The following is an 18,431-nucleotide window of genomic DNA, read 5'->3' as shown; positions in this document are numbered from 1 at the left end:
CTATAGGTAAGGAATGTGAGAACTCACAGGAAACAAGCCTCGTGTTTAGTCCCGCCCCCTCACTTCAGAATAATACAATAGTGCTTAACCCGCTCCTCCCGTCGGCTCCATCCCCGCCCCCTTCCTCGTTTCAGTAGAGCCACACTGTAGCGCTTAGCTCCTCCCACCAGCTTCACCACCCGCCCTCTATTCTGTTTAGTTAGTAGAACACAGCGCTGGTTGGCCGTCCCCCCGGCGGCTCCGCCCTTAGCCCGTCCCTCCTGAGTGGAGTAATAGCTCTCACACACACACACAGAGTAGTGCTGTCAGGCAGTGTAGCGCTGTTCTCTCATTACTCTTAAGTAGTGCGGACACTAGGAGTAGCTGGGGTCAGTGTGTGAGTGGTGGTCACCCTCCTCTCCTCTCCTCTCCTGGATTATTACATAGAAGACCTACCTACAACAAGGCACACAGGTAATAACACCTTTGTACACATGTCGGGACACGGACCCCATACAATGTTGTGTAGGGTGTGGGGACATGTCTGGGCACTCCCCTCATCACTTTCTCCTGAGCCCTTCATGGATGGGGACAGGTTGGCAGGGAAGGGAATGGAGGAAAGTTCTCACTTGATCTCATCCCCAGTCACCTCTATTGTGATGGAGGACTTTGTTGTGGGAGTCCTGGAGGGATGAGGACACAACATTATTATTACTGGGGCTTAGCACTCACACTACCAGGGTTTTCTTATGTGGTTTTCATAGGGAAAGCCAAATAGGTTTTACGTTCTTTATAGCTTTATTTTTTTGCCATTCATGTCCCCTTGGCTAGATCCCTCCTTGCTTCATGTCTCAGAGACAGAACAGAAAGCTGCAGAGTAAAGAAGCATGTCATTGGTAAAGGTGTCCACAGGAGAAGAATTGTTATGACTTCCTGTTTCAGTGACAACTCTAACCTGTTAGATTTGCCATCACTTCATAGATCAGAGGCACTGGCCACCAGGATATATTCAGGGGCAGAATGTTCCCAGTGCCAGTAAAAGCCTGGCAGGGGTTTTACACTTTCTTACTGGTATCCAAATCGCAAGTTTTGGCTTGATATAGACTTTACAGGTTTATGACTGATTTCTGATAAGCGACTTTGCCGCTAGAGACAAATCACCAGTGGCAGGATCGCCAAATCTGGTAGTGCCTGTCTAGGTCTAGCTAATGTTACAGATGGGCTGATCTCAGATGGGTGGCATAAAGGAAGAAAGAAAGCCAAGTGGTCCATTGAGTCAGATATATTTATTTATAAATAATATTATTAATAATAATATTTATACATAGCGTGTGTGTATGTATGTATGTGTATATATATATTATATTATATTATATTTTTGTTTGTTTGTGTATAGATCTATGTTTGTTCCAAGTAGATTTGGTGGCATCTGTCTACTATCAGTACCCAGCCATTATCACAGATAGGCGATAGGCGTGTGTCAGACAGGATGCGTTTAAACCTAAAAGAGTGATGAGAGAAAAAGACCAAGAGGTCCATTGAGTTGAATGGAGAATATATATATATATATATATATATATATATATATATAATATATTTGCCTGAGTATAGATCTGGTGGCACCTGTCTGCCATCTATGCCCAGCCATTACGACAGAAAGGTTGATGTCAGATCATAGCTATTAGATTGTAAGCTCTTCTGAGCAGGGCCCTCTTAATCCTCTTGTAATTTATTGTATTATAACTGTATTGTCTCCCTTTTATATTGTAAAGTGATGCGTAAACTGTTGGCGCTATATAAATCCTGAATAATAATAATAATAATATCGATGAATCTGCTGTTAGCAATTTTTCAAAATCGCCAGCAGCAAGATGGCAAACAGGTGACCTGTCTGTCCCTATGGAATCGCTCCCTCTGTGAGCAGACTTGGTGAGATATTGAACTGTCCCCAGAGTGCTCCTGATGGTCAATTGTTGGCGATGGGAGAGAAATTTGATGGAGGGAGTGGTTCCATAGGGACAAATGGGCGGATTCTTTACAATCCTGCGAATGGTTATTTTAACAACTCGCCAACTGATCGCTAGTGGTGGAATGGGCCATCGGCCTATTTGTAATAATGGCTAGAAATAGATGTTAAAGAGGTTCCATCAGATTTGAGTACAATCTTTTCATTGACTGTTATGCCGTGTACACACGAGCGGAATGTCCGACAGAAAAAGTCAGACGGGAGCTTTTCATCGTATATTCCGATCGTGTGTATGCCTCATCGGACTTTTCTTTTTCGAAAATTCTGACAGACCTAGAAATGGAACATGTTCTAAATATTTCCGATGGAACCAATTCCTATCAGGAAAACCGCTCGTCTGTATGCTGTTCCAACGGACCAAAACAACGCATGCTCTGAATCAAGTACAAGACGGAAGCTATTGGCTACTGGCTATTGAACTTCCTTTATCTAGTCCTGTCCTACGTGTTGTACGTCACCGTGTTCTTGATGGTCGGACTTTGGTTTGACCGTGTGTATGCAAGACCACTTGAGCGGAATTCTGTCGGAGTTCCATCGGAGAAACCTTCAGAGTTTATTCCAATGGCAAAACCGGTCGTGTGTACGCGGTATAACCGTCTTTACTGCTGAAACAGTCATTTACAAAGTACTCATGTGATAGGGGCAGCTAATATGGAAATGATGAGCCAAAAAAATGTCTCAAATTAATAGGCAAGCGTATTGCATAAATCAATGAATGGGTAAAGAATTGTTTACCCAATGGCAAATGACAAAAAATTCCAGCTTTATAGATTTTGTTCTGTGTTTAAATCTGAACATATGAATAAGACCCCTTTTCACACTGCTGCAATGCTGTTTGCCCACAGTGTACCCGTAGGTTTGGTGCTCTTCTCATTGACCTCTATTATGTCTCTCAGTTTTGGTGCACGTTCTAAAAGCCCACAATACGTCTTCGATGCAGAAAGTATACCAAAACTCAGGACATCATAGAACTCTATGGGAAAGTGCAACGAACCCACACCGAACCAACAGGTATACTGCGCTACACCCGGGTAGGGCATCAGTGTGAAAGGGGGCTAACAGGTGGATTCAACAAAACTGAATTTTGTTGAATCAAAAGATTTGTTTAAAGTAATCAGATGTGTGATTGATCATTTATTGTTGCACGTGTGTATGACATAAGAAGGAAGATTCATCTGAATTATCTTTCTAAAGCTATGTAGAGATCAATGCATGCCCCCAGCCACACTCAACTGTTTGAATGGAGGAATCTTCCCTGTTATATTCTGACAGGCAACACCTGCAGCTGTCTATATATCCCAAAAGTGACTGCTTCTGATTGGATGCTGTTTGAATTCCTGAACAGTGACTGCATCTGATTGGATACCCCCTGAATAGCCCCACAGTGACTGCATCTGACTTGATGCCCCCTGAATACCCCCAACAGTGACTGAATGCCCCCTGAATAGCCCCAACAGTGACTGCATCTGATTGAATGCCCACTGGATGCCCCCTGAATACCCCAACAAGTGACTGGATGCCCCTAAATACCCCAACAAGTGACTGCATCTGATTGGATACCCCCTGAATAGCCCCACAGTGACTGCATCTGACTTGATGCCCCCTGAATACCCCCAACAGTGACTGAATGCCCCCTGAATAGCCCCAACAGTGACTGCATCTGATTGAATGCCCACTGGATGCCCCCTGAATACCCCAACAAGTGACTGGATGCCCCTAAATACCCCAACAAGTGACTGCATCTGATTGGATGCCCCTGAATACCCCAACATTATCTGCATCTGATTGGATGCCCCTGAATACCCCAACATTATCTGCATCTGATTGGATGCCCCCTGAATACCCCAACATTATCTGCATCTGATTGGATGCCCCCTGAATACCCCCAACAGTGACTGCATCTAATTGAATGCCCCCTGAAAATCCCAACAAGTGACTGGATGCCCCCTGAATACCCTAACCAGTGACTGCATCTGATTGGACAATGTTCCCCCCAGCTCCTTCAACTTTTTTGTTTTTTGAGCCAGGTGGTGGCAACAGTGTCACCCACAGCTCAAATTTCATCCGATTCAGCAGAAATCGTCCAAGATTCAGGCTGTGTGTGGCCAGTAAGGATGAGCTCAGTTGTGTTCGCATACAGCACGTGCAGAGCCCGCCAGGAAGTCGGTACTGTACAGCACTAATCACAGGCAGTGAGACATTTCCAATCTCTGCAGCTGTCTCCGATCTCACTGCTTGTGATTAGCGCAGCGCAGTGCCAAGTTCCTGGCGGGCTCTGCACGTGCAGTTTGCGAACCCGCCTGAGCTCATCCTTACTGGCCATAGATTGAGGCCCCATTTACATCATCGCATAGCGGGAATTAGAGCAATTTTTAATTCACAATTTTAATGAGATTCTGCGTGTCACTTAAAAAGAAGATCCTGCTGCTTTTTGGGCGTGACGTGTCACATGATTTGTGAAGGCGCAGTTTTGCCACTTGAGAATGGCTGCAGAATTGCCTTGCGTTTCGGGTGCAATTGAAGGATAATGGTGCTCAAACACGGCGTTTTGTGTTGCAATTGCTATGCGATTTGGGATTGCTGCGATTCAGCTCCATTCTGCCTGTCTAACGTTGGGAGTAGGCGAGGTTGGAGTTTTATCTTGGACCTCTGAACTTGGGTTGGTCTTTTATCAGTGTGTAAACTTTGCGATCCAGCCTGTGCTGTACGGAATTTATCCAGTACACTGATACTTTTTTCTGTATCATTTTACATTAAAGCTGTTTTTATTTTGATTTAAAGGTTCATCTTTGATTTGTGAATACAATCTGGTGACAGAGTCAACGTTTTTTACAATTTTATTGATGCCATAAACATTCCAGAGCTGCAGGGGATTCCCCCCCCCTATGTCCATAGGCTGATCATTTCACCTGCTACATAACAAAGGCTGGGGGGGATAGACAACGCAATCAGCAAATTGGTGTGTGCTAATAGCACAGGCTGGGGCAAGCTGCAGATGGTGTGCACTATTTTATGTTCTGTGTGCTTTTCAGGATCCTGCACATTAGGGCTCAAACTACACTGCTGCGTATGGGAAAAAATGTATTGTAATGCGCTAAGGCACATATGTCCGACTTTCCCATAAGGCTAGGTTCACACATGTGCAGGAATTCATGTAAATCGCATGCCTTCCTGCTGCTCTTTAGCAGACGTGCCTTTCATTTTTAATGGCACCCTCACACATCTGAGAACACAGCACATTTTCGGGTGCTTGTGCAAAAGTACCATGCAGTTTCAGCGCGGAGGTGCTAAATGCACATATTTTTAAAGTAAAAAAAAAGTGCATTTATTTATTTTTTTTTTTTCTAAGGAGCCAGTACCCACAATCAGCAAATCATGGGTGCAATGTCAGGACTCTCAGTACAGAAGTTTGCCTGTACCTGCCGTTCGGGCAGGAAGATCAATGAACTACAAGAGTGCTCACCAGTGCCCTCGCAGTTCATTGAGAACTACAATCCATCTGCCACGGTGGCCGACTATAGTTGTAGTTCTCATTCACAGATCACTGTGAATGAATGACATGGGCATGTGGGTGGAGCCCTGCACGACCACACACTTTTTTTTTAAATTGTGACAGCAGGTGCAGGGAGAAGATCCCCCGCCTGCTGTCACAGCATAGGATTGGAGGGGCGCAGGCAGGTGTTCTTTGGTAACGTGTACACCCTAAATACGGGTGCAACATGTTACCAAAGGTGAACCTATCTTTTAATGGCTGTAAACCCTATCCACTCCAAAGTAACAAATGAGTTGAAAACTTGGGTTGGCATGCATCAAACACATAAAAAGGCACAAAGGAAATGCACTGAAGTAGGAAAATGCACCTGCCTAACACTACTAAAAACAAAACGCACCTATGGTTGCCACCTCATCCCTTTAAAACCAAATACATATTACACAGGTTCTGTGGCTGATTACGGTGGTAATTAAACTCACTTAGTGGCTTATTTGCATTAAATTAGCCTCAGAACCTGTAATTAATATGTGTTCTGTTTTAAAGGGATGAGGTGGCAGCCCTAGCGTGCCCATAGATCTAAATTGACCCTAAGGGGTCCTCATATTACAAAGTTTTGGGCAATTTAAAGTTGATTGCACAAAAATTATAGTCAGATTGTAAGGTGTATGATGATCCCTAGACAGCTGTCACCTGAACAGGTGTCCCCGTTGGAAGACTTGCTTTCTATTCCTGATCTGGTGACAACAGCCTAAGTTTGGATTTCCCATAACTCTCTATTTGACCTGAAGATGGTGGTCATTAAGTCAAGAGTGAAAGTCATAGCGTGAAACTTTCCAGCAGAAGCCCAGAAAAAAACTGAAGGGGGGTTTTTAGAAAATAGAATTGTTTTGGCTCTAGATATACTTTAAGGGCCAGTTCACACCACATGCAGTCCAGTGCGTTTTTTTTTTTTGTTTTTTTGTTTTTTTGTTTTTTTTTTCTGCATCAAAAACACATGGGGAAGTAGGTTATATGGTTTTCAATGGCATAGATCACACCAGTGCTTGGAGTTCCAGTGCATTCCAGTTCCAGAAAAAAAGTAGAACATGCTGCATTTCTTATCGTACATCACGGGACACAGAGCCATAGTAGTTACTATGTGGGTTATAGGCCTCCTTCAGGTGATGGACACTGGCATGCCCTAAGATAAAAAGTCCATTTCCCTATATAACCTCTCCCACTGCTGGGAGTAACTCAGTTTTTTTTCGCCAGTGTTGTTGGCCTTTTATCTGTGTTTTTTCAACGACCACTTGCTTCACACTCTCTGGTTCGTAGCTTTATTCAGGGGGTAACGTGGATTAATCCTCCGGTTAGGTCACCCCCGAACCCTTGGGACTTAAATTTAGTCCTGTCGGCGTTGCAGAAACAACCTTTTGAGCCAATACAAGATATTCCCTTGGTCCTCTTGACAAGGAAATACATTTTCTTGGTTGGCATATCTTCTGCAAGAAGAGTATCAGAGTTGGCTGCTCTTTCTTGTAAAGAGCCATATTTGATTATTCATAAGGATAAGGTTGTATTACGGCCTCATCCTAATTTCCTAATGAAGGTAGTGTCAGGTTTTCATTTAAACCAGGATATCATTCTACCTTCATTTTTTCCAGAACCTCGTTATGCGGAGGAAAGGTCACTATATTCTCTTGAGGTGGTGAGAGCAGTCAAGGTCTATTTGAAGGTGACCGCTCAGATTCGTAAAACAGATGTTTTGTTTGTGTTGCCAGAAGGTCCTAAAAGAGGACAGGCAGCGTCGAAATCTACCATTCCTAAATGGATTAGTCAAGTGATTGTTCAAGCTTATGGTTTAAAAAGGAAAATTCCACCTTTTCATATTAAAGCGCACTCCACCAGGGCTGTTAGTACTTCCTGGGCAGTGCATCACCAAGCCTCCATGGCTCAGATCTGCAAGGCCGCAACTTGGTTTTCAGTCCATACATTTACCAGATTCTATCAAGTAGATGTAAAAGGTCATGAGAATATCTCTTCAATTGGCATTGCTATGGGACATCTCATATAGTAACTACTATGGCTCTGTGTCCCGTAATGTACGATGAGAAAATAGGATTTTTATAACAGCTTACCTGTAAAATCCCTTTCTTTGAAGTATATCACGGGACACAGAGGTCCCTCCCTTCTTTGGTATACACATGAATTCCTTTGCTACAAAACTGAGGTACTCCCAGTAGTGCGAGGGGTTATATAGGGAGTGGACTTTTTGTCTTAGGATGTGCCAGTGTCCATCATCTGAAGGTGGCCTATAACCCACATTGTAATTACTATGGCTCTGTGTCCCATGATGTACTTTAAGCCCTGTTTCACACTTGTGCGGTGCGAATTGAAGCTCAGGTTTCACTGGGGAGATAAAAATCTCCTGTTCAAAGAATTAATTGCGTTTTTGCTCAGTATCAGAGAGCACGGAGAGGGGGAGGGAGGGGGGGGGGGAGAGGGGGAGATGTAGTGAGGAGAAGTAGAAATTCCTTGTTCAGAACGCAATGCATCTGCGAATCAGATGCGTTCCCATAGGAGATAATAGGCTTGTAGTTTGCACCGCAATGCCCAAAAAATGCACACGTTTTTTGTGCAATGCGCAGTGCGAATGCAACGCACATATGTGAACCAGATGCATTCATATGAATGTATTTTAAATGTCCTGCGAATTAGATGCGGTGTAACCGCATCTAATTCGTATAGGTGTGAACCCGGGCTAAAGAAAAGGATTTTACAGGTAAGCTGTTTTAAAAATCCTATTTTTATTCCTGCACTGGACTGTACTGGAAAGTTGTAAAATGCATCAAAAGCACACTGGAATGCACCAAAAATGCACTGGAACACATATGTCCTTATTTAAGGTTAGGAAAAAATAGGGGGGGGGGGGATGCACTGAACGCATAAAAAACGTGCACGCACTAAGGCACCTGGAATGCATCCCGACTGCGTTTCTATGGTGTGAACTGGCCCTAAAACTCCTTTCACGTGGGTGCCTCCGCTAAGCAGAATCCCCTTACCTGGCGGGGACATTTCTCCTCTGAGCAGGTGGATGACAGGTCCCTGTCCCCTCTGCTATGCAGAGCAGACACAGTCCCACTACTTCTATGAGGCAGTTGGATGGATATGGCCCACCTGTCTGTTTCCATTCGATCCGCCAGACAGATTGGGAATAGGACCACCATCTGCCTGTTTTTGACGGACACGATCGAATGGCGGCGGGTGTCAGTGGACATATGCCGCACCATAGCAGAGACTGGAGGGTCCGATCAGGTCTGCCTGGAAAAACTGACAGGTGGACCTAATCGGAGAGCCCGTGTGAAAGGGGCCTAAGAATCAGTGAGTTCTATGTGAGAAGTTTTATATCTGTATGGGCATTTTTACTATTTGTGTCCCATTGAGGAGGTCAGTCTTGCAGTGCCTTGTGGGACTAGTCATTCCAAAACAGCTGGAGTGCTGAGGCTGCATACCCTTGAAATAGGTGATTGGTTGATAGAGCATGCATAAATTTTCCTCTGTGGCAAAAAACTTGTAAAATCTTGAGTGCTGGGTTTTCGGTGCGTAAGAATGTATTGATCTCTATTAGATCCAGAATGAGTAACCAGTAAACATGTACACCTGATTGTATAGAGATCAGTGGTGCTCAGCATAACTGTAGGCAAAACTTTTTTTTTTGTTTGTTTTGTTTTGAAGGTGACATACAGCCAAAGCTTGTTTGGCTGCACTTCTCCTGTGGATCACAGTTTGTTCTGCACTCCTGTGACCCATGTTCAGCAGACACTCAACCGACGTCACAGAGCCAGTCCAGGTTCTGGAAGGATTGCGACAGTATGGTCGGGATCCACCCACAACCCTGGACCAGCACCTGGCTCAGCCTCTCAGTGAGCCACTGAGAGCCTGAGCCAGCCGCTCCCTTTCCCTCCACAGTCCAACACTCCAATGAGTAGGGGGGAGCAGACAGTGATGACTGACAGTCACCAGCTTTTTGCTCACAGAGCTCTGAGAATCAAACAATTAGCAGTCTTTGATCGCTCGGTTCTCAGTCTTGGAGCCAGTGGGGGACAGATGCAGCATCAAACTGATGCTGCATCCACCTAGGTTAATATGATTCTTGAAAACTTTTTTTTTCCCATACTTTTCTTAAGTTTTGGTTAGAACACTTGTCGGTTTTTATTGATGTCTGAGCCCCCATGAGGGAGATTCACCATCTTTATTTGTCCTTTTTAGAGTGAAAACGAGAGAAAATCCCAAATTTTGGATTGTCACCAGAACACGAATGGAAGAGAGATCTTCCACTAGGGACACTAGTTCCTCACTTTGGAGGAATTTCCTCTAACTTCCTGTTTTGTCTATGGGACAGGAAGTAGAGGGGAATCCCCAATAAAACACAGATGCCAAAAAAAGTGATGGGGGGGGGGGGGTTACACTGTGCATGAAGAGCAGCATAGGTCAGGTTTGTACCCTGTACAAACTTAGCACAGTTTCATGCAAATAGAGCCTCTGACCGACCCTAGACACGGCCATTGTGCGTCAAAGGTCGGTGTTTCTGTGGAGTTTTGACCATATGCAAACTGGCTGCAGCTAATCGCCTAGTTTGTATACAGCCCTAGCATAGAGTGTTGCTATGTCCAGAGGTCACGTTTTAGCCGCCTCTGAGCGCTGCAGACTATCTCCACCCATACGGCCCCATGAATGTAGCCGAACTCTTCTGTACTTAATCCAAAATCTCTTTTATTCTGTTACAGTTGTGCTAAGTTGTATCAAAGCCAGTTAACCAGTGTGGGGTAACAATTGCCCATGGGTATCTATCATGAGAGATGAAAAACCTACTGTAAATCATCAGTTTGTTCAATGAAGCTTTGCCAATAAAACCTGGAAGCTGATTGGTTTCTATGCAGAGCTGCACCAGTTTTAGTAAATTTCCCCATAGTCTTATTTCCTATTGTGTTGCATTGGTTGGCACAGAAAACAAAATAGGGCATGCTACATTTTGTGACGTTCTTCAGCTGATCATTATAGCATGCAAGTCACGCAACTTTAAAAAGCCATGTAATACATATGCTAATACATGGACTATGGTGTGTGAACAAGCCCTAGGTTCAGTTTAGACTAATTCAAATCAACGCACATGTTAATTACCAGCCAGCCTGCTTATGCTTGGCTTCAAAATTGTGCCTTGACCTATTTTTGGTGTGGAATGTAAGATCCTACCAGAATGGGAATCTCCCCAGCAGTTTAGAACAAAGACAGCGGTATCTGTGCATGAAGGGATGCAGGAATGTGAGCCGATCAGGCTCTGCACATAGAGGTTCACAGGAATTCCAGGCTTGTTTTCACAGCGAGCCACTTTCTGAAATAAACTGCCTATGTTTACAGGTTGCCCTAAATTATGAGTGATCTGTTTGCATATTCATCCTGCTAGTAAATCAAATTCTCTTAGCCAAGGTTACATTGGATAATATGACGCACTAGGCTCAATTCACAGCAGGATAGGGATCCTAATTTTCACAGAATTGACAGTTATTTTCAGCCAATGAGTCAAATGAGATTTACAAATTAGTCACATGACTGAAAATAATATAGATCCTTACTTTACTGTGTAGTTTTTTGAACTGAGCAAGATGTTATATGATGACTGTGCAAATCTGTAGGACATGTAGAAATCAAGTAGTGTTAACTTCTTTTGCTCACAATTCGATTTTCCAGTACATATCTTTAAAAATGGGTCTGTAGAAAAAGGAAAAAAAACTTGGATCTTTCAATAAAGATACACCGTATTTAAGCCTTTGTCAAGTCATGATGGAGCAACTTGACAGCAGTGATTGAAAAGAAGGTCAACAAAGAAGTCAGGATTAGGGCTTCAACTAACGATTATTTTTCATAATTGATTTAGTTGGCCGATTATTGTTTCGATTAATCGGATATTAACCTTAAAAAAAAAAAAAAAAGTGTATAATTTTTCGTTAATACGCAAAGTTTAAAAAAAAATGGCAATTTATTAAATGTCAATATGCAGTGGTAAACATAAATAACCAACTATATGGTTAGGGAGCAAAATCTCTAATCCACTCTGAGAATAACATACAGAAGAGATATACTGTATATACTATTAGAGGTTGAATCTGGTAAATATCAATAGACTCAGATCAAATTTTTTATGTAAAGAATAAAAAATTAAAGACTGTTTTGCCGATTTTTCAGACAGAACTGTAATATATGCTGCCCATAAAGAAACAACGTCTTCCTTCAAGAAAAAAAAAAATACATTTTAAGAAATTTCGTTCGATTTTTCTAATCGTTAGTGGGGTCAAATCAACATTCGTTTTCCACCACAGTGATGGGAAAATTCGAAGGAGCAGAATAGAAAACTTCTTGGTCAAAGGAATTTTCATACAATGCATGTGGTTTTCCTTCAGAAATTACATTCATTTTAAAACTGAATGTTAAAAGCAAGTAAAATTTTCATACTACATTCTTTCATTCTGCGAATGTACAAAGATTTTTTGTATGAACATTCTCGTCCGAAAATCTATACGTGCATGACCAGCATAAGGCTCGGTTCACACCTATGCAGTTTGCTTTTGATCAGTTTCTACACTGATTTTTGCTGTGCATTTTGCACATGCGAATTTGCTGCAATTTGCGTTTTGTATTTTTTACACTTATATATTTTTTTTTTTTTTTTGGGAGGGGGGCAGATTAAAAAATGCTAATTTCTGCAAAAACGCACTGCATGCTTTTCTGCAGCTTCTTCATTGAAGTGTATTGAACAAAAAAAAAAGCACAGTTTTGCGTTGAAAAAAGTCCTTGACCCTTTCCAAATACAGTGTCTGAAAAAAGCATAGATGTGAATGTGTTCCATAGGAAATCATGTTAAATGAACTTTGCAGAAACTAGTGTTTCTGCAAAAAGCACCAAAAAAAGCATAGGTGTGACCCAGGCCTAAGACGTTTAGTAGCAGCAGCATGCTTTTTTTTTTTTTTTTTTTTTTTTTTTTTTGTATCACCTGTCATAATTGGGTTAAAAAAAACTAAAATTAGTCTTTTTTTTTTTTTTTTTTTTATAGTACAAAAAGAGCAGATATAATCGCTACTATAAGGGGTTCATTCATACTGTGACATAGTGAAAGATTGTGTGTGTGTGTGTGTGTATATGTAATTTTTTTTTTTTTTAAACAACAAACTTGTTATACTTAACTGCTCTGTGTAATGGTTTTGCACAGAGGAGCCCTGATTCTCCTTTTCTAGGGTTCCCCACCGACGCTTCTGGCTTCTCCTGTCTTCACAGTCCCCCAATAGCAAGCTACAAAGTATAGTATAGAGTGCCCCTATAGTAAGGTAAAAAACTTCTGCCTTTAGAACCACTCACTTCCTGACAAGGACTACATGTCCCATGAAGCATTGCTCCTCACACATTCACAAGTTCTCAGGCACTTACTGACATGTATGGATGGTGTACTGAGCTGTATGTGTGCTGCACTGTATTTCCTGATATGTAAACAAATAATGCGTTCTGTATGCAGGTCAACTAATCGGCTGACCGATTAATCGATTCTGAAAATAGTTGGCAACTATTTTCAGAATCGATTAAGGGGTTGTAAACCCCCACGGTTTTTCACCTCAATGCATTGAGGTGAAATAAAAAAGCCCCCCTTTTATTTTCCTGAGCCCGATTGTTCTTGTGTCGGGGATGAGCACACCAGCTTCAGCCAGTGTCTCGGGTCCTGATTGGATAGATTGATAGCAGCACAGCCATTGGCTCCTGCTGCTGTCAATCAAATCCAATGATGCAGGAGCTGGGGGGCGGAGCCAAGTCCTGCTGTCTGTGTCAATGGACGCAGCAGTAGGACATGGGAGCACGCCCACACGGATGCCCCGAGGGAGAGTGCTTCTCCGGCGGGGCACTCGAGAAGAGGAGGAGCCAGGAGCACAGAGCACTCTGTGCATAACCAACTGCACAGAGGAGGCAAGTATGACATGTTTAAAAAAAAAAAAAAAAAAAAACGAAATCTTTAGTTATCGATTAGTTGATTTGGCCCTAGTCAGGATCTTTCAAAGCCTTTAATTTTTGGAGAGCAATCTTTGACCTGCCTGAAAGATTGTCAAATGGGTCTATTCTGGGTAAACTGCAGCACATAAGAGTGAAAGCAGCCTTAGGCCCATTTCACACGATCAGTCCGACCCAATCAGACCCTCTGTTCACCTCTATGGAGCGGCAAATGTAAACGGACTTGTGCGATCTGCTAACATAAACAGAAGGAGATCCATCCTCTTCCATCTGGGTGGGCCGAATTGGAGGGCCCATAGAGTAGAGTGGGCTGTGTCCATGTCCGTTCTGCATATGCAGGGTGGACACGGACTTGTCATCCGATTTAGGTGGGGCGGTCATAATGTTATGGCTGATCGTGTTTATGTACAGTGGGGATGGAAAGTATTCAGACCCCCTTAAATTTTTCACTCTTTGTTATATTTTCCTCATTAATGTACACGCAAAGCCCCATATTGACAGATAAACACAGAATTGTTGACATTTTTGCAGATTTCTTAAAAAAGAAAAACTCAAATATCACATGGTCCTAAGTATTCAGACCCTTTGCTCAGTATTTAGTAGAAGCACCCTTTTGATCTAATACAGCCACGAGCCTTTTTGGGAAAGATGCAACAAGTTTTTCACACCTGGATTTAGGGATCCTTTGCCATTCCTCCTTGCAGATCTCCTCCAGTTCTGTCAGGTTGGATGGTAAACGTTGGTGGACAGCCATTTTTAGGTCTCTCCAGAGATGCTCAATTGGGTTTAAGTCAGGGCTCTGGCTGAGCCATTCAGGAACAGTCACAGGGTTGTTGTGAAGCCACTCCTTCGTTATTTTAGCTGTGTGCTTAGGGTCATTGTCTTGTTGGAAGGTAAACCTTCCGCCCAGTCTGAGGTCCTGAGCACTCTGGAGAAGGTTTTCGTCCAGGATATCCCTGTACTTGGCCGCAGTCATCTTTCCCTCTATTGCAACCAGTCGTCCTGTCCCTGCAGCTGAAAAACACCCCCACAGCATGATGCTGCCATCACCATGCTTCACTGTTGGGACTGTATTGGACAGGTGATGAGCAGTGCCTGGTTTTCTTCACACATACCGCTTAGAATTAAGGCCAAAAAGTTCTATCTTAGTCTCATCAGACCAGGGAATCTTATTTCTCACCATCTTGGAGTCCTTCAGGTGTTTTTTTTTAGCAAACTCCATGCAGGCTTTCATGTGTCTTGCACTGAGGAGAGGCTTCCGTCGGGCCACTCTGCCATAAAGCCCCGACTGGTGGAGGGCTGCAGTGATGGTTGACTTTCTACAACTTTCTCCCATCTCCGACTGCATCTCTGGAGCTCAGCCATAGTGATCTTTGGGTTCTTCTTTACCTCTCTCACCAAGGCTCTTCTCCCCGATAGCTCAGTTTGGCCGGACGGCCAGCTCTAGGAAGGGTTCTGGTCGTCCCAAACATCTTCCATTTAAGGTTTATGGAGGCCACTGTGCTCTTAGGAACCTTAAGTGCAGCAGAAATTTTTTGTAACCTTGGCCAGATCTGTGCCTTGCCACAATTCTGTCTCTGAGCTCTTCAGGCAGTTCCTTTGACCTCATGATTCTCATTTGCTCTGACATGCACTGTGAGCTGTAAGGTCTTATATAGACATGTGTGTGGCTTTCCAAATCAAGTCCAATCAGTATAATCAAACACAGCTGGACTCAAATGAAGGTATAGAACTATCTCAAGGATGATCAGAAGAAATGGACAGCACCTGAGTTAAATATATGAGTGTCACAGGAAAGGGTCTGAATACTTAGGACCATGTGATATTTCAGTTTTTCTTTTTTAAGAAATCTGCAAAAATGTCAACAATTCTGTGTTTTTCTGTCAATATGGGGTGCTGTGTGTACATTAATGAGGACAAAAATGAACTTAAATGATTTTAGCAAATGGCTGCAATATAACAAAGAGTGAAAAATTTAAGGGGGTCTGAATACTTTCCGTCCCCACTGTATGTATGTGTATATATTACAAGTTACAACCTACATTGGAAAACTAAAGTATCTGGACCGAATTCCATCTGAATGACTTACACCTGTAACTATTTCCAGATCTGACATACCGGAGCAACCACAAATTTCCGTTTCTGCTTGAAATTAGCCCATTTGTCACATCACACATGTGAAGCAGATTGCATTGTGATATCTTATCTACTGCAATCTACAGTAGTTTTAACACCTTTTTTGCATCCTAACGCAGTAAACCCGTTCAACCAGTGGGGTGGGGGGATGGATGGGGGAATTCTTCCCACTTTGATATTGTATTCTGACAGCAGGGAAACTTCCCTGCAATCAGAATACACTGATCAGTGCGCCAGATATAGCCGGCGACACTGATTGGCAGAAACCCAACAGGCAGATTGTACACAAGTTCATCGATCAATGTGAGTACAACCAGCCTTCCCATACATGGATGAAAGCTCGGCCAGTCATTGCTGAACCAACTTAATTTCGATCCATGTATGGGCTGGCTTAACCTCACATCAATTGTGTAAACCAGAGGCTTTGTGTTTTTTTTTTTTTTTTTTTTAAAGTAAACTCATGCATGCATTCAAATGGCATTTACAACAGGTCCCCATGTTACTTGATAAGCCATCTTATTGCTTTTTCACCTATACTCTTTTAGTCACCATCCTAAAAAATTTTTTATATACTGCCTACACCAAGGCCTATTTCAATTACCAACACTGAGAAATCGAAAAAAATGGAAACCAGGATACACTTGTACAAAACGACATTCTCAGAATCTAAAACCTCCTGCCGTCTCTCATTTCTAACCAATAACATTATACCTGGTGATCCTACCATAAGTCATTTTAGGCACTTCCTGTTATAAGGTGACAATGCTTTGTCCTTGCTCCTCCAGTTGTTCTAATCTTACAACGCAAGCTGCATTACATGTTTTACCTTCAATGTTGGTCACATGACCAGAGGCTGGAGCATTTGTCACCTGATCCTAGCCAAAGGTGAAAATTGCCGTTCATTCAGGCTCTGCTTTGTATGAACATCACAGCCTGACCCAAACCTTTCAGCTGAGATCATGTGAAAGGTTATCCTTCCATTCTGTTTAGTCAATCTGTACCCCCCAGCTAGATCAGGTGATGCTTATCACATGTCTATGGATACTGTTTATGGCCGTGCACAAAGTAATAGCATTATGGGTCATGGTAAAGTGAGTACTGCTGGCCATGCACTATATTCTGAATCAATTGGCAACATTATACTACCTGCTGGGCCACTTTCTCCACTGTTCACCTAACATGCAGTTTTTTCACTCCGAAAAGTAAAATCCCATGTCTCCGAAACATCTGCAATGTTAAAAACAGGGCCAGTGCTGCTCTTGACGTTCCATTGGCAGACTATTGATTTTATCAGTGATTCTCCACTGATCATAGAAATACCTACTGTGTCCATTTCTGCATCATATTCTAAAGGCTACAAAGTCCCAAATTAAAGCTGAGCGAATTTCATTAGGAACCAGACTAAATTTTCTTAGTGGGTGGCCCGGTCAGCTATCACCATCCTCTTGCCCAACATTCTTCGTTTTCCTCCAAGTGCTAGCTTGTTCTTTGTTTTTAAAGATTGAAGGAGCTATGTGGAAAATTGTTGAAGAAATCAGATGCAGGCGTTGTTTGGGTATTCTGTCAGTCAGTGTCGTTTTGCTGTGATTGGCCAAAGCTAATCACATGGTACAGATGTGCTGTGATTGGCCCTGTCTGTGATCCATGTGATCACTGTGACCAATCACAGCTAGCAGCACAATTGTATACAATGGATGGTATGAAAGGAAGCCATCCATTGTTTACGATTGTCATGAGATCTGCTGTGATTGGTCACAGCGATCGCATGACACTAGTAGCGGGCATGCAGCAATCAGTTATGGGCTGTGTCCTTTGAACACAGTAAGTGACAAATTGCGCCGCTGATCAGCACCTTCTGAGAGCACGTCAGATGATGTCCACTCTGAAGGTGAAAAGTCGTTGTGGTCGTCAATCAGCTATATCAGCTATCAGCTATGGGAAGGTGTTAAAGGTGTATAGACAGAGCGATTTTCTTTAATACAACCTTGGATTAAAGCCAGTGTTGATGGAGGGATCTCTTCTGCAGAGCCATTGTGTTCTCCCGGCGGAGAACACAATGTAAAATCCGACAGGCTGGTTGTACCCAAGTTGATCGCTTGATCAGTTTTGGTACATTCAGCATGCCCATACTTTGCTCGAATCTCAGCCAGTCCCTGCTGAACCAGCCAGATTTGAACTATCTATAACTGGCTTTATTTGTAAGTCTGAAGGTTGAACAAGCCAAAGCTACCAGTGCATGGCCAGCTTAAGGCCCTGTTCACACCTGAGCAATCTGCTTGAAGCTTGTAGCTGTAAAATGTTCAGCAAGCCATAACCCCTTCAGTTCAATTGCCTTTGTTCACATCTGAGTGTTCTGTCGCCTGAAACATAATGCCTGTCACTCAAAAATACTTCTAGCTTATAGCTTCTTTTTGGCAGATGGGGCCCTATAGACTTCAATGTCCTGAAAATGTGTGACATGCGCATTTTGTTGCTCGTTTTCTGCTCAAACCGCAGCTCTCCACCCCTAATCTCCTCTCCCTAGTGCTCTTTCTATTGGCTAAACAAAAATGCCTGAAGCTGTAAAACACTTGTAATATGTTTCTAAAAATGCTCAAACACTCTCAAATAAAAAATGGCAGTAAATCGCTACGCTCAGGTGTGAATGCAGCTTTAAAGTTGAATGAAGCTCATTCTGCAGAAATGCCCAAATGAATAACAGCTGGGTGTTGTTCGTGAGCAAAGAATGAGCTACATCCATCTGGTATGCCAAGTGTCACACAGCAAATA

The 18,431-nt window shown here is 42.9% G+C and overlaps 1 protein-coding gene across 1 annotated transcript in view; it reads left to right on the top strand.

The window, feature by feature from the left end:
* The first annotated feature begins 282 nt into the window (after window positions 1–282).
* The window catches only part of PRAG1 (PEAK1 related, kinase-activating pseudokinase 1), a 57,163-nt gene continuing 39,014 nt past the window's right edge, over window positions 283–18,431 (top strand). The window contains exon 1 of the mRNA XM_073597736.1: window positions 283–453. The gene's annotated coding sequence lies outside the window, so the exon portion shown is untranslated. The remainder of the gene's footprint in view (window positions 454–18,431) is intronic.

The sequence above is a fragment of the Aquarana catesbeiana genome, linkage group LG01 (assembly GCF_042186555.1).
Source record: "Aquarana catesbeiana isolate 2022-GZ linkage group LG01, ASM4218655v1, whole genome shotgun sequence".
Taxonomy (NCBI): domain Eukaryota; kingdom Metazoa; phylum Chordata; class Amphibia; order Anura; family Ranidae; genus Aquarana; species Aquarana catesbeiana.
This window is presented reverse-complemented; position numbering and strand designations above follow the sequence as displayed.